This window comes from Stenella coeruleoalba (genome assembly GCF_951394435.1).
Source record: "Stenella coeruleoalba genome assembly, chromosome: 13".
Classification (NCBI taxonomy): Eukaryota; Metazoa; Chordata; class Mammalia; order Artiodactyla; family Delphinidae; genus Stenella; species Stenella coeruleoalba.
In genome coordinates this window covers 79,591,627-79,608,835 of record NC_137159.1, presented here as the reverse complement: position 1 = coordinate 79,608,835, position 17,209 = coordinate 79,591,627, and the positions used below count along the sequence as shown (strand labels likewise).

At 40.8% G+C, this 17,209-nt stretch overlaps 1 protein-coding gene across 5 annotated transcripts in view; it reads right to left on the bottom strand.

Annotated features, from left to right (window-relative positions):
- The window catches only part of LOC307196391 (uncharacterized protein), a gene marked incomplete at its 5' end in the record, with an annotated part of 136,093 nt that overhangs the window by 44,298 nt on the left and 74,586 nt on the right, over nt 1-17,209 (bottom strand). For all 5 annotated transcript variants that reach the window (XM_079941283.1, XM_079941282.1, XM_079941285.1 and 2 more), the window contains one exon: nt 12,801-12,904. The remainder of the gene's footprint in view (nt 1-12,800; nt 12,905-17,209) is intronic.

The window sequence follows — 17,209 nt, the reverse complement described above, 5'->3', positions numbered from 1 at the left end:
AATAATAAATTTCATTAAGGTTTATTGAAAACATCTTCTAACGATTATAGATAAGTTTATGAAGTCATTGATTTTTTTTAAATGTTGCAACTGCAAGTCTAGCTATTCATGTACTTGTGCTAAATATTCCTAAGTATGAATGATATTCTACTAAACACTGAGTTAACTATGGATTCTCCAGGATGTCCTTAAGCTTGCAAGCTCAGCAGCAGCCTTGCCACCGAGTTAAAATGTGTTATAACTTATCTCTGCAACAGAAAACTCCCTCATTTCAGAAAATGGAGAGTCAGCTGATAGTTACAATTATGTCCAGTCCAACCAGATAAAAGCTCAATTGTAACAACAAGTGCTGAACATCTCCTTTGTGTGGTTGTAACTCAAACATTTTTCAAAGTTATCACATGTGTTGCATCCTTACACGTTATCTCATTTAATCCTCCCCATTGTATATGACATGGCTATTCTTATCACTAATTTGTAGGTGAGGAAACTAAAGCTAAGCATGTGGAAAAGACTTAACCAAGGTCATGTAGGAAGTTAACAGTAGATCCAAAACCTGTACAGGAACCCCTGACAAGAGTGCCATTTGCCTCTAATTCAGTGGAAGGGCACAGATTCCAAGAGAAAGAGTAAACTCATTCTCCTACTTCAAGGTGATTGCAATCTTTCAAAACCATAGGCTCTTGCTTTTCAGATTTGGAAGGGACATTTGATCCAATATCCCATATCTTGGCAGGTGAGCTGCCTTACCAAAGAGGAGCCTGGCACTTGTCATAGGTCAGTGAATGGTGAACTAGAACCAGAATCCAGGTTTCTGTGACCCCCCTTTGCTTTCCTTAGCAGCATACACAGATGGAAAGGTCTGCAGAGAGTTACAGCAACTATATCACCCAGGGCCAAACTGTGAAGAAATCACAGTATAAAGGTGTGGTTAGAGCAGGCTGGGGTAGGTTCAGGAAGGATTCTTGAAAATACCAGGCTCAGAAGCAAGTGAGCAATCAACCAACCAACCAACCAAATGGAAGTACACCCACAGAAGTAGAAGATGGCATGTGTTTAAGTTATCATATAAAACCATCAATAAATATCATGCAGGGCTAGACATGTAGGTAAACTGGGCCATAGCACAGTGTCATAAGAGGGGAATGGCAGGAATGGGAATACATAAGAATATACTTGTACAAGTGACTCCTTCTGCATGGAGTGTATTTTCCCAACCTTACCCCTTCTGCCTACTACAATATCACTTATCCTTCAAGGCCCAAACCATAGGTCACTTTTTTCATGAGCCTCTATTACCTTCCTTTGGCAGAAGGAAGTTCTTCTCTAAACTCACTTTATTTGCTCCAACAAAAGAGCTTGCCTCTTGGTTTCACTCAACTTTTATCAATGAGTTGGGCAGGTGTTCTCTTTCTGAAAAATTCTTAAGGGCAGAGATTCTGTGTTACATCCTATGATAGAATGCAAGGTCAGAGGAGACAGAATAAGAGATGAGCCTGGAGGTGGTGGAAAGGAGAAGTCTCTGACGATGTGGTGGAGCAGAAGGGGTATTAAAAAGAAAATCTTTGATCAACTGACCAAGCTGAAGAAAGAGGAGAGAATTGAAACTGTAAATAAAAATCTTCCAACCAAAGCCCAAGACCAGATGGCTTCACAGGTGATTTCTATCAAATATTTAGAGAAGAGCTAATACATATCCTTCTCAAACTCTTCCAAAAAATTGCAGAGGGAGGAACACTCCCAAACTCATTCTATGAAGCCATCATTACCCTGATACCAAAGCCACACAAAGATATCACAAGAAAAGGAAATTACAGACCAATATCACTCATGAATATAGACACAAAAATCCTCAACAAAATACTAGCAAACAGAATCCAACAACACATTAAAGAGATCATACACCATGATCAAGTGGGATTTATCCCAGGGATGCAAGGATTCTTCAATATACGCAAAACAATCAATGTGATACACCATATTAACAAATTAAAGAAAAAAACCCGATATGATCATCTCAATAAGGCAGAAAAAGCTTTTGACAGAATTCAACACCCATTTATGATGAAAACTCTCCAGAGGGGCTTCCCTGGTGGCGCAGTGGTTGAGAGTCCACCTGCCAATGCAGGGGACACGGGTTCATGCCCCGGTCCAGGAAGATCCCACATGCCGCAGAGTGGCTAGGCCTGTGAGCCATGGCCACTGGGCCTGCGCTCCTCAACGGGAGAGGCCACAACAGTGAGAGGCCCGCGTACCACAAAAAAAAAAAAAAAAAAAAAAAACCTCTCCAGAAAGTGGGCATAGAGGGAACCTACCTCAACGTAATAAAGGTCATATATGACAAACCCACAGCAAACGTCATTCTCAATGGAGAAAAACTGAAAGCATTTTCTCTAAGACCAGGAACAAGACAAGCATGTCCACTCTCACCACTCTTGAAAATTCAACATAGTTTTGGAAGTCCTAGCCATGGCAATCAGAGAATAAAAAGAAATAAAAGGAATACGAATTGGAAAAGAAGAAGTAAAACTGTCACTGCTTTCAGATGCCATGATACTATACATAGATGATCCTAAAGATGCCACCAGAAAACTACTAGAACTAATCATTGAATTTGGTAAGGTTGCAGAATACAAAATTAATGCACAGAAATCTCTTGCATTCCTACACACTAACACAAAAGATCAGAAAGAGAAATTAAGGAATCAATCCCATTTACCATCACAACAAAAAGAAAAAAATAACTAGGAATAAACCTACCTAAGGAGGCAAAAGACCTGTACTCAGAAAACTATAAAACACTGATGAAAGGAATCAAAGATGACACAAACAGATGGAGAGATATACCATGTTCCTGAACTGGAAGAATCAATATTGTGAAAATGATCATACTACCCAACGCAATCTACAAGTTCAATGCAATCTCTATCAAATTACCAATGGCATTGTTTTACAGAATTAGAACAAAAAAATATGCAATTTTTATGCAAACACAAAAGACCCCAAATAGCCAAAGCAATCTTGAGAAAGAAAAATGGAGCTGGAGGAATCAGGCTCCCTGACTTCAGACTATACTGCAAAGCTACAGTAATCAAGACAATAGGGTACTGGCACAAAAACAGAAATATAGATCAATGGAACAGGATAGAAAGCCCAGAGATAAACCCACGCACCTATGGTCACCTAATCTATGACAAAGGAAGCAAGAATATATAATGGAGACAAGAGAGCCTCTTCAATCAATGGTGCTGGGAAAACTGGACAACTACATGTAAAAGAATGAAATTAGAACACTCCCTAACACCATACACAAAAATAAACTCAAAATGGATTAAAGACCTAAATGTAAGACTGGACACTATAAAACTCTTAGAGGAAAACATAGGAAAAACACTCTTAGACATAAATCATAGCAAGATCTTTTATGGCCCACCTCCTAGAGTAATGAAAATAAAAACAAAAATAAGCGAATGGGACCTAATTAAACTTAAAAGCTTTTGCACAGTAAAGGAAACCATAAACAAGACAAAAAGAAAAACCATAGAATGGGAGAAAATATTTGCAAATGAAGCAATGGACAAAGGATTAACCTTCAAAATATAAAAACAGCTCATGCAGCTCAATATCAAAAAAACAAACAACCCAATCTAAAAATGGATGGAAGATCTAAATAGTCATTTCAGCAAAGAAGTCATAGAGGTGGCCAAGAGGCACATGAAAAGATGCTCTAAAGCACTAATTATTGGAGAAATGCAAATCAAAACTACAATGAGGTATGACCTCACATTGGTCAGAATAGCCATCATCAAAAAATCTCCAAACAATAAATGCTGGTGAGGGTGCAGAGAAATGGGAACCCTCTTGCACTGTTGGTGGGAATGTAAATTGATATAGCCACTGTAGAGAACAATAAGGAGGTTCCTTAAAAAACTAAAAATAGAACTATATATGACCCACAATCCCACTACTGGGCATATATCCTGAGAAAACCATAATTCAAAAAGACACATGTTCCCCAATGTTCATTGCAGCACTATTTACAATAGCCGGGACATGCAAGCAACCTAAATGTCCATCGACAGATGAATGGATAAAGAAGATGTGGTGTATATATATATATATATATATATATATAAAGTGGAATATTATTCAGCCATAAAAAGATGTAATTGGGTCATATTTAGAGATGTGGATGGACCTAGAGTCTGTCATACAGAGTGAAATCAGTCAGAAAGAGAAAAACAATTATTGTATATTAAAGCATATATGTGGAATCTGGAAAAATGGCACAGATGAACCTATCTGCAGGGCAGGAATAGAAAGGCAGCTGTAGAGAATGGGCGTGTGGATACAGTGGGGGGAAGGGGAGGGTGGGATGAACTGGGAGATTAGGCTTGACATAAATACACTACCATGTGTAAAACAGATAGCTAGTGGGAACCTGCTGCATAGCACAGGGAGCTCAGCTCAGTCCTCTGTGATGACCTAGATGGGTGGGATGAGGGTGGAGAGGGAGGTCCAAGAGGGAGGGGATATATGTATACATAGAGCTGATTCAGTTCACTGTACAGCAGAAACTAACACAACATTGTAAAGCAATTTTACTCCAATAAAATTTAAAAAAAATTCTATCCAGAACAAAAAAAAAAAGTTGGAACCAAGTGAGAATCTGAAAAAGAGCAGATCTTGTTTCAGTTGCAGGAAGGCTCAAAGGTTTAACCATCATTTTTTGAGCAGAAGGACAGTCCTAGGAACCTAGAAAGACTGACCTGGAGTGAGCTGTGTGGTTGGTAAGGCCAGATGGCCCAGGATCTGAATATAAAAAATGGACATTTTGGGCTTCCCTGGTGGCACAGTGGTTGAGAGTCCGCCTGCCGATGCAGGGGACACGGGTTCGTGCCCCGGTCTGGGAAGATCCCACATGCCATGGAGTGGCTGGGCCCGTGAGCCATGGCCGGCCGCTGAGCCTGCACGTCCAGAGCCTGTGCTCCGCAACGGGAGAGGCCACAACAGTGAGAGGCCCGCATACAGCAAAAAAAAAAAAAAAAAAAAAAAAAAGGATATTTCGTGGTATTTCTTTGATGTTTCTGAGATACTTAGGTCAGATAGAGTAGGAGCAAGACAGATATTTAAGAGATACATAAGGATCTGTTTGCTCTGAATCCTCAGAGTCGAGCATGTAGAAGGTCTTCAGCATGTGCTCTGGTACGTTCAGTACATGGATATCCTCAGTTCCTTCCTATTCTCTATGCTTCCTTCCATACTCCACCTGTGCTCCCCACAGATGCAGGCACTGCTGTGCATCTTTGCATCCCTGACTGATGCTGCTTCCATTCCAATCATCTAAACACATGCTGAGCTTACTTTTATCCCAACACCTTTGTGGTTCTTGCTCCATTACCTGGAATGCTCCTAGCAGGTATCCACATGGCTTGCTCCTTCACTTCCTTCATGCTTTTCCCTCAAATATCCCTTTATCAGCAAGGTCTTCCCAAATATTAAAATGAAAAAAAGCAAATCATCCCTCTAGCCGCCCTCACCCCCTCCATCCCTCTTACCCTGCTTTACTTTTCAGCATTGTTATTTTCATCATCTGACTTCCTACCTATTTACTTTTAATTTATTTGTCTCCCAGTAGCAAGTAAGTTTCCTGAGGGCAAAGACTTATTCATTTTGTTCTCTGATGCATCCAAATGCCTGTGGCAATGCTTGGGTCGCAGTAGGCACTAAAGGAACATAAGTTGATTGAAGAAACCAGCATGCTATACTACCTCTAGCTAGAAAAAGTCATTGTATAGAAAATTGATGCTGCCTGGCTCCACCTACATCCATTTCCGTAATACCAGCTTGAATCTAGATGAAATTCACTGCCTATTTGAATACAATGCATGTTCAACTGCTGACATTACAACCTTTCAGTCACTCCAAAAGCCCCAATTCTAACTGAATTGTAGATTTTGCCTCTCCTTCTGTATTAAGTCCCAGTCCCGGCATCCACTGCTGCTGAGCCCGCCCACCTTATCACAGAAATGGGGGTCTGATGCTCAATATCTCTTTTCCAAAAGAATTGAAAGAACACAGCAGAAAGCACCAGTTGGAAAGCTCTCACAGCATTCCTGCAACAATTCCAGCTCATTTGAATGGAAGCTGATAAAGATTGACTACCTTTATGTGGTAGCAATTCATCATGCTTAGAGTCTCTTTGTTGAACATCAATCTTACAATTTTACCGGGAGACATAATAGTGTTAATATATTATTCATAAACTAGAGTGAATCCCCACTCACCACCATAACCATTTTGACAATAAATCAGAACATGTAAATGTTTTCTCCTTCTTTGTATTTTTTTTTCTCATTTGGAGACTCAACAAAATACATCTATAAACAGAACAAAGAGCAGCAGAAAGAATTCTCTGAGCAAGAAAAGAAACTCATAAAAAGGAGCCTGGATTAAATGTACAAACACAAGGGAACACTGTTGAACTGAGAAGATTTTTATTTTCAGAGCTGCTAAACCATTTAAAAATCTTTCTTATTGTATCTTTTAGTTATACCAAAAGCTACAGTTATTCTATGCCACTGAGCATTCTGGGTGAATGCTACATACCTCATAACTCTCAAATGGTTAGAAGATATGTCCACTGATTATAAAAAGCAGCCCCAAAAGTGGTATCTTAAAGTAGTTAACATACAGTAGAGAAAAAAAAGATAAACGCTGTAGTTAGCAGAACTGAATTCACAATTTCTCAAATCACTATTAGCAACAATCTTAAATTTACTTTTTCTCATGTGTAACGGGAAAATCATACTCTATTTTATTCCTATATCATAAGATATATAGGAGTTAAATAAAGTGATGCACATGGATATTTTTATGACAAGGTATAGTACAAATATGATCAATCATTAACACATTTTGGTGTTACCTACCAAATTAGTAGAGAAACTCAAATTTCATAATGTATTTTGGGAAAGGCTGGAAGGAAATACAACAAAACAAGAACTGAGAATGTTAAGATGAACCAGGGGAATATGTGGTTGAATCTGGGATGGAGATTTCTAATGAGCATGTTTGGTTTATTTTTGTAACTCTCATTGGAATTTAGCAGCCATCACATAATTCAGATCAATAACGTTCTCAATGCATAGCATTCACGTTCAAGTCAAAATATCAGATTGAAGTAACTTGACACTCCATGTGGGGCTATACTGGTATGCAGCTCAGAAATGACCTGTATGTAAAGACTGCAATGAATGACATCTGGCTTCGGGAACTACCCTCTGTCATTGAATGACGTTGATTTTAAGTACCTTTGGGGTTGATGAGATGATCTTGCCCTTGGTATGTCTTGATAATTCCAAGAGGAATGAAATAAGTACAAATAGGATGACCCCTCTGCTTTGTTTTCTAATTTCGATCAATTCTATGAAATAATTATCTCAGAAAAGATGATGAATCGATGGAAATACAGAAGTAATTAAAGAAACTATTCATACAGTTTCCAAAGTGCTGAAAGAGAGACTTCAGAGAATTAAATTCTCGAATCTGCTACTTACTATTTTTAGGAACTTGGACAAACAATTTAATCTCCCAGAGATGAGGGCTCTTCAGCTGTAAAATGGGCTGGCAAAGTTGAATTTTACTTCACTGTGCTACTTCTAGATGCTATAACATTATACGGAGAGTGTTTTGAACACTGAAGAAGACCATATACTTTGTACTACTAATAACGATCAGTGCTGTTACGAATAAGAAGGAAGGTAGACTTAGTCATTTAAAATCTCTGAGCCTGAGATACACCCTTAGCAAAAGTGAAAAACAATCTGTGCCTGCGTGATTCTCGGGATGGCTGGAAAGCTCAAATGATACCATGTTTTGCAAAGTACTTTGCCAACTATAATGAGTTTGACAGGGTGGTTAATGTGCCAATATCTCCTCAGAGGTACTGTCTTAAGAAGTTGAATTTTTCAGACCTTTTAGAGCCAGAAGTGTCTGACCACAGCTTAGGCTCTCTCCCCTTTCATTACATATTTACTCATCTTCGCTCCGTATAATTAACTGAAAGCAAAACAAGCAGGAGGTAGACCAGAAGGAAATGTTCCTGTTAGATGCACTGAACATTACAATTTGGAGGAGAGGAGAAGGAAATTAACAGACTAGGTGCCAGTTAATTTGCACGAGACCAAAAATAAATATTGGGGCCAGAATTCAAGCCCAAATCTGCCTCCCAAGAATCCATACTTTGGAAAACATTAAGGGTCACCATATCATATCACCTTATTTTGCAGGTCAAGAAAGCAAAGATTAGAGAGAGAAACTGACTTGCCCAAGGTCACACAGCTATGAAAGTCAGAGACTAAAACCCTAATATCCCAACCCCACCTCCAACCTCCAGTCAGTGCTCTGTGCTCAGGGGCTAACTGTGGCTAACGCACTGTTTCAGGCTGAAGGGCACACAACTGGAAACAAAGCAACCCCACTTCCTGCCTTCCAGAGACTCACAATTCAGCAGCCTCCATTTGAAAATATGCTTCATGTGAAACCCAGGATGGTCTCCTCCAACTCTACCTCTTTTTCATATCACTTTTATCCATTTTCTGTGTGTAGGGGTGTGGGGGGTGGTAGTGAAGGTGAGGGAGAGATAACTTAATAAGTCTGAGCTAGAACCTGGTTATTTGTGATTTTTAAAATTCACAACAGGTGATTCTGACACACACCACCAGGGATAATCACCACATGTGATTCTTTTTTACATTTATTCATACTATTCTTTACTTATTTTTTATGAGTTAGTCTTACATCCTTAGAAGACTCTGGACTAGGACTAGACATTATTGTTTTTCAGTAGATCAGAAAAAGTTACACAGTGTTTTTAAGCCATTTGCCAAGAATCACACTGTGAGTTTGTGTCAGAACAGGAGCTAGGGCACCTCCTGAGTCCTGACCAGACCTCATTTCACTCCTTTCCACAGTGCCCTCCATATTTCTTGCCACTCTCTCCTACTCAAGCTCAAGTCTGCCATTGCTCAGAGAAGAATAGACAAGGGGTTAAAACATATATATTTGGTCTTGTATACCCATAATATGCATTGACTTCACCAGTTCAGGGTCAGCCCCTGATTTTTTTTTTTAACCCAGGATGCAAAGAAAGTCAGTCTATCAAGGTGGAACCCACACCATGTCGTTTAATTAATTTACAATGAAAACTACAATTGGCAGGGAGAGCAGCTGTTCTGTGTCTTTTGACAAATACTTTTTATCCCTGTAGAAGAATTACACAGTAAATCAAATTTTAGCCAGGTATTTATTTCTCGTGAAGAGTCAGAGAGAGAGGAAGTAAGTGTCAAAGCTAAGCATCAAATAGCATTAAACTGTGACCACCTGGTACATCTTAGGCTATATTAGAGACATGCCGGACAACATCAACGCTTGACCTGTGTCCTGGGAAGTGCTGGGATAGGCACAGCCAGTGGACAAACTTGCTTGAGGGGGAGAATACTTTCACATTGTATCTCCAGTCTGCTATACAGTAATACTCAGTAAGGGCTGGTTGATTGTTGGAATGAAAACCTATGTCTTAGGCATTGGCCGTCCATGCTTTGAATCCATCTGTACCACTTAATCTACACCACCTTAATCATACACACTGCTCCCCAAAATGCTTCTTCCGCTTTATCTCAGTCAGTCCAGGCTGCTGTGACAAAACACCATGGACTGACTGACTTATACAGAAACTTCTCACAGTTCTGCAGGCTGGAAGTCTGAGATCAGGGTGCTAGCATGACCAGGTCTGGTGAGAGCTCCCTTCTGGGTTTGCAGACGGCCACCTTCTTGCTCTGTCTTCACATGGCAGGGAGTGCGGGGTGGGCAGAGTAAGCTTTCTAATTTCTCTTCTTTGTAAGGGCACTAATGTCTACATGAGGGCTCCACCTTCATGACCTAATTACCCTCATGGGGCGGGGGTCGGGGGGAAAGGTTAGGGTTTCAACACAGGAATGTGGAAGAGACACAAACAGGAAACATGCCTTTCACACCCGCCACCCCCTTCTCCCTTTCTCATCCTCCACTTGACTTCACAATTCCAATCAGGAGCTTTGCTGCCTCCTTAGGCCAACAACTACTTTTGGATTTAATATCTTCATATTGACTATGACATTCCCTCTACAGCAAACCAACAATATTCAGTCTCTGCCTTTGCCTGAGGAGACTGTTTTGGAAAAGCCTCAATGGGAACAAGAAGGCAAACTTGAGGAATCAGGCAGTCTCGCCTTGCAGTAGTTATTTCATAAATGTTAAACAAAAGAATGCCAGAGTGAGTTAATTGTGTTTCGCTTTGGATGAGAAAAGCTGAAATCCTTAAATAAAATAAATCTGGAATTATTTTGTTATAAATAAATATAAATACATATTGTTTATTTATTTATGTAAATTTATGTAAATAACAGACTGCCCTTTATTTCTAGAGATCTGTCTAAATAATGGAAACATGACATGACTATATAATTCACAAGATAATGAGAGATTAGATATAGACACATATACATATATATATTACATTCAAATAAAATAGTTTTGCAAGCTTCTTAGATGTATGAGCATATAAATTAATTACTCAAACATGTCTCATCAAAGCATCTGAAGGATTTATAGTTTCTAAAATACAAAACATCTCAGAAGCACTACTATTGAATTAATGTATTCCTTAAATGATTATTTCCTAGTACAGTACAAGAGATTTGTTAGTATTTTAACATGAAATATAATTTCCAATTAACCTGCATCTCATAGCAGAGGACCTTGACGGGAGTCAATAGGTTGAATAAATGAATGAATAAGTGTATGACGAATATGTTCTTTTTGGCCTTTTAGGCAGACTGTGAAACCATTTAAGTGAAAATAGTCCCTTTTGGGGACTGGAAGGGGCAGATTCCTCTGCACAGGAAGGAAAAGCACCCTGATGAGGCAGACATTGGTCCACATGCAGAAAGTCTGGAAAGAAACACTACTATGAATTTCGCATTTACTGTGTGACAAGTGCATCACACAGCAATGCAATGAGTAGGCAATATGGTCTCCCTTTTATAAACAGGGAAATGGACTTAGAATGATGAAATAAACTACCACTTACATTACAGCAGTGGAATGGATAATCTTGGACTTGAATCAACCCATCTGTCTGATTCCAAGGCTTATGCTTTTCAACACTGTGGTGACTCCTGTTGTCTCTTCTCTGCCTGCCCACCCCCCCCCCCCCCGCCCCGAGGGATTAGGTAGGACAGCAGAGCTTCCTAGACCAAAATGACTGATTTTGCAGGAAGCCTCCCAAAAGCGGAAAGTCAGAGCTCTTTCTCACACTTCTTATCTGGTTAATCCAAGAATGGAGAGACTGAAGTGGTGGATAAGGCTATTGGTTTATACTCACCCCCTGCTAGGCAGTAAGCTGTCAGCATGTATACTGTGATTAGCTGGAGATTATAACTGTATTTAAAAACCTGGGTGTGACCCAGTCAGCCCAGATCAAAGGCAGCCTTTGGGATTTAATGCTGTTCCAAAAAAGTTAAAGGAGTGGCCTCTAATTAAAGAGTGAAACTCTAAGCACCCAAGAAAGAACTAACGAACAACAATAATGAGACGTTTGAAGTTTATACAGCACATTTCATGCCCGATTTCATTTGTCATAAAAGGAGAAATCACCATTTGCGGAGGGATTCCCATATTTCCAGCACCACGAGGGGCATTTCACATGTGCTACCTGACGGATGTGCAGAAAGACTAGGTCAGTGTCAGGATGCCCATCTTACTGACGATGATGCTGAGGGCCAGAGAGTAGAGAGATGTACCTGCGCTTCCTCCCCATTCACTGCCCTCCACTGTGCCAGCTGCCAAGAGCTGGTGACTCTCATCCATCCCTTCCCAACTCGTTTCTCATAATATAACTGAGGGAAAACATGCCAGTTCTCAGAATTGAAAAACTGAGCTTATGTCTCATAAGTCTATTTTGTTTCAATATGATTGGAATTAGCCTAAAACTGAGAAACTACCTACGAACAGTTGGACACATTTCATAGGCAAGATTCCAGTGTGGAAATCAAACATGAATGGCTGTCATGAATTTGGGAAGCTATGTACAAACTGGAAAAAAACTATGTTTCCATTCTAAGAGATCTAGGCTAGATATGAAGTCAGGAGAGAAGAAGGGAGTTAGCTACTCACAATAGATACAATGTATAAAATTAAAAAATCAGGGCTTCCCTGGTGGCACAGTGGTTGAGAATCTACCTGCTAATGCAGGGAACACGGGTTCGAGCCCTGGTCTGGCAGGATCCGACATGACGCGGAGCGACTAGGCCCGTGAGCCACAACTACTGAGGCTGCGCGTCTGGAGCCTGTGCTCCGCAACAAGAGAGGCCACCATAGTGAGAGGCCCACACACCGCGATGAAGAGTGGCCCCCGCTTGCCACAACTAGAGAAAGCCCTCGCACAGAAACAAAGACGCAACACAGCAAAAATAAATAAATTAATTAATTAATAAACTCCTATCCCCAACATCTTCTTAAAAAAAAAAAATCATGCACTTCAAGGCGGCTCTTACCAACAAGTCATGGGGGAGGAGATTATAGACTTGGGTTGATTTTAGGGATGCAAGGAACCATCCCACATTCCCCCAAAATGTCCATCCCCAAATGTAGTCACAAGTGCAAGACATCGCCTTCATGAAGACAGCACACATAGTATTGTAGAAAACAAAACTGACCTTGAGTGATACTGATCAACGTGCAAGTCTGAAATCTCTTACCAGGTGAGTGGACGTCTGTGAATGAAGTAGCCTCCTTCAGCCCTCACTCAACATCTTCCATAGCAACATCTCCACACTGCCTCTTCCATGACGTTGTCGAGACACTGAAAAAAAGAGAATACACAATCGCTAATCATCAAAATGAAGGCAAAATAGGTGAGTGTTCATTTGTACAAGTTGTTTGCCAAGCCCTTCAATAAGCTCCAATTTTTAGAACATTTGAATGTTGATGGTACAAACAAACACAATAGAACAGGGTCAAAAATTAGGAGAAACCTAGAAAAAAAATTTTTTTTTTGAGAAAAGTGTTTCTGGCCTAAGAATAAAGGATTTAAGTTTTCAAATAAGATAAAAAAAAATGAAGAAGGGCTAGGCTGACTTGAGCCGAGGGTACTGTGTTAAATGTGACTAATGAAAGGCAGAATGACTTAGAGTCAGCTCGGGCTCCTTGTCACTGGAACTGTTAAAGAAAACTAGATGTTTACTCATCAGAAATGTTATAAAGGGAGTTCCTGCATTGCGTGAGATGTTCAGGCATAGAACTTAAGTTGTCCTTTCATTTAAGATTTGATGAAAGGCCACAAAGTACAGCAGGATCAATGTCAAAATGTTTTATCAGTGACCCAGATAAATGTTTATTAGGAAAAAAGTCAAGTTCACATTAAGTATACAGATGGATTAATAACATTCTTCATGATACTGAGAAATGGTCCCTTGTAGTATGTGTACAATACAGGAAAAAAGGCAGGGTGTGCAACCACTAACTGGTTGTATGATCTTGGGCAATTAGGCTTTGGTCTCCTCACCTCTAGGAAGGGGGGGTGTTGGATTCTTCAGGATAATCTCTGGCTCTGACAATCTATTAACAGAATTTTATTATTCCACAAGGAATAATAAAAGGAGGGGTAGCCAGAAAACAGAACCCTTCCTTTGAAAGAAGAGTTCTCTATGTATTGAAGGAAGGTAATCCTAAATATGGGGCAACAAAAGGGTTCTCAAATTTCTCTTTGTAAACAACAAAGAACTGGGCATAGGGGGAAAATAAAACTGATCTAAAAAGAGGAAGAAAAGATAATCATGTATAGCTTTGTTGCCACATAGCAAAAGAAGATTATGTTAACTATCATTACTTTTAATGCTATCATCCAAATGACAAGACCCTGCATTATAAAGTGTTTTATAATCATAATCCCCTACAAATACTAGAAGATTCCTTTCTCAACCATTGCCTTTTCATTTAAGACGCTGAGCTCCCCACCTACATCTACCCCAAAGTGTGATTTCTCCTCTCTGTGCTGCTCATTCCTTCCTTCTAAAATGCCCTTCCAAGGACCTTCAAGATGGTGGAAGAGTAAGACAAGGAGATCACCTTCTTCCCCACAAATACATCAGAAATACACCTACACATGGAACAACTCCTACAGAACACCTACTGAACACTGGCAGAAGACCTCAGACTTGCCAAAAGGCAAGTACCTGGGTAGGGAAAAAGAAAAAACAGAGACAAAAGAATAGGGACGGGACCTGCACCACTGGAGGTGGCTGTGAAGGAGGAAAAGTTTCCACACACTAGGAAGCCCCTTCACTGGCAGAGAAGGGGGGTGGCAGCGGAGGAAGCTTCAGAGCCACAGAGGAGAGCACAGCAACAGAGGGCAAAGCGGAGAGATTCCTGCACAGAGGATCGGTACCGGCCAGCACTCACCAGCCCGAGAAGGCTTGTCTGCTCACCTGCCGGGACGGGCGGGGGCTGGGAGCTGAGGCTCGGGCTTAGGAGGTCAAATCCCAAGGATAAGACAGGGGTTGGCTGCATGAACACAGCCTGAAGGGGGCTAGTGCACCACAGCTAGCCAGGAGGGAGTCCAGGAAAGAGTGTGGACCTGCTGAAGAGGCAAGAGACCATTGTTTCGGGCTGCGCAAGGAGAGGGGATTCAGAGCACTGCCTAAACGAGCTCCAGAGACGGGCGCGAGCCGGGGCTATCAGCGTGGACACCAGAGATGGGCATGAAACGCTAAGGCCACTGCTGCAGCCACAAAGAAGCCTGTGTGCATGCACAGGTCACTGTCCACACCACCCCTCCTGGGAGCCTGTGCAGCCCACCACTGCCAGGGTCGTGTGATCCAGGGACAACTCCCCCGGGAGAACACACGGCACACCTGAAGCTGGTGCAACATCATGCTGGCCTCTGCCGCCGCAGGCTCGCCCCGCAACTGTACCCCTCCCTCCCCCCGGCCTGAGTGAGCCAGAGCCCCCTAATCAGCTGCTCCTTTAACCCCATCCTGTCTGAGTGAAGAACAGATGCCCTCAGGTGACCTACACGCAGAGGTGGGGCGAAATCCAAAGCTGAACCCCAGGAACTGTACGAACAAAGAAGAGAAAGGGAAATCTCTTCCAGCAGACTCAGGAGCAGCGGATTCAATCTCCACAATCAACTTGATGTACCCTGCATCTGTGGAACACCAGAATAGACAACAAATCATCCCAAAATTGAGGTGGTGGACTTTGGGAGCAACTATATATTTTTTTCCTTTTCCTCTTTTTGTGAGTGTGTATGTGTATGCTTCTGTGTGTGATTTTGTCTGTATAGCTTTGCTTCCACCATTTGTCCTCGGGTTCTGTCTGTTCATTTGCTTTCTTTTTTCTTTGTTTTTGCTGTTTTTGTTTGTTTTTTCTTTGTAGAGTCTATAGCACTTGTTATCATTGCATTTCCGGATTTGTTTTTTGTGTTTGGTTGCCCTCTTCTTTCTTTGCTTTTTTCTTTTTTTACTACTTTTTTTAATAATTCTTTTATTTTAATAACTTTATTTTCTTTTTTATTTCTCTCTTTCTTTTTTTCTCCCTTTTCTTCTGAGCTGTGAGGCTGACAGGTTCTTGGTGCTCCAGCCAGCTGTCAGGCCTGTGCCTCTGAAGTGGGAGAGCCGAGTTCAGGACCTTGGTCCACTGGAGACCTCCCAGCTCCACGTAATATCAAATGGTGAAGGTTCTCCCAGAGATCTCCATCTCAACACTAAGACCCAGCTCGATTCAACGACCAGCAAGCTACGGTGCTGGACGCCCTATGCCAAACAACTAGCAAGACAGGAACACAACCCCACCCATTAGCAGAGAGGCTGCCTAAAATCATAATAAGCTCACAGACACCCCAAAACACACCACCGGACGTGGACCTGCCCACCAGAAAGACAAGATCCAGCCTCATCCACCAGAACACAGGCACTAGTCCTCTCCACCAGGAAGCCTACACAATCCACTGAACCAACCTTAGCCACTGGGGGCAGACACCAAAAACAACAGGAAACATGAACCTGGAGCCTGTGAAAAGGAGACCCCAAACACAGTAAGTTAAGGAAACTGAAAATAAGAGAAACACACAGCAGATGAAGGAGAAAGGTAAAAACCAACCAGACCAAACAAATGAAGAGGAAATAGGTAGTCTACCTGAAAAAGAATTCAGAGTAATGATAGTAAAGATGATCCAAAATCTTGGAAATAGATTGGAGAAAATACAAGAAACGTTTAACGAGGAACTAGAAGAACTAAAGAGCAAACAAACAGTGATGAACACCACAATAAATGAAATTAAAAATTCTCTAGAAGGAATCAATAGCAGAATAACTGAGGTAGAAGAATGGATAAGTGACCTGGAAGATAAAATAGTGGAAATAACTACCACAGAGCACAATACAGAGAAAAGAATGAAAAGAATTTAGGACAATCTCAGAGACCTCTAGGAAAACATTAAGTGCACCAACATTCAAATTAGTGGGTCCCAGAAGAAAAAGAGAAAAAGGAAGGGACTGAGAAAATATATGAAGAGATGATAGTTGAAAATTTCTCTCTATATGGGAAAGGAAATAGTTAATCAAGTCCAGGAAGCACAGAGGGTCCCATACAGGATAAATCCAAGGAGAAGCATGCCAAGACACATATGAACCAAACTATCAAAAATTAAATACAAAGAAAAAATATTAAAAGAAACAAGGGAAAAACAACAAATAACATACAAGGGAATCCCCATAACGTTAACAGCTGATCTTTCAGCAGAAACTCTGCAAGCCAGAAGGGACTGGCAGGACATATTTAAAGTGATGAAAGGGAAAAACCTACAACCAAGATTACACTACCCAGCAAGGATCTCATTCAGATTCGATGGAGAAATTAAAACATTTACAGACAAGCAAAAGCTAAGAGAATTCAGCACCACAAAACCAGCTTTACAGCAAATGCTAAAGGAATTTATCTAGGCAGGAAACACAAGAGATGGAAAAGACCTACAAAAACAAACCAAAAACAATTAAGAAAATGGTAATAGGAACATACAGATCAATAACTACCTTAAATGTAAATGGATTAAATGCTCCAACCAAAAGACATAAACAGGCTGAATGGATTCAAAACCAAGACCCATATA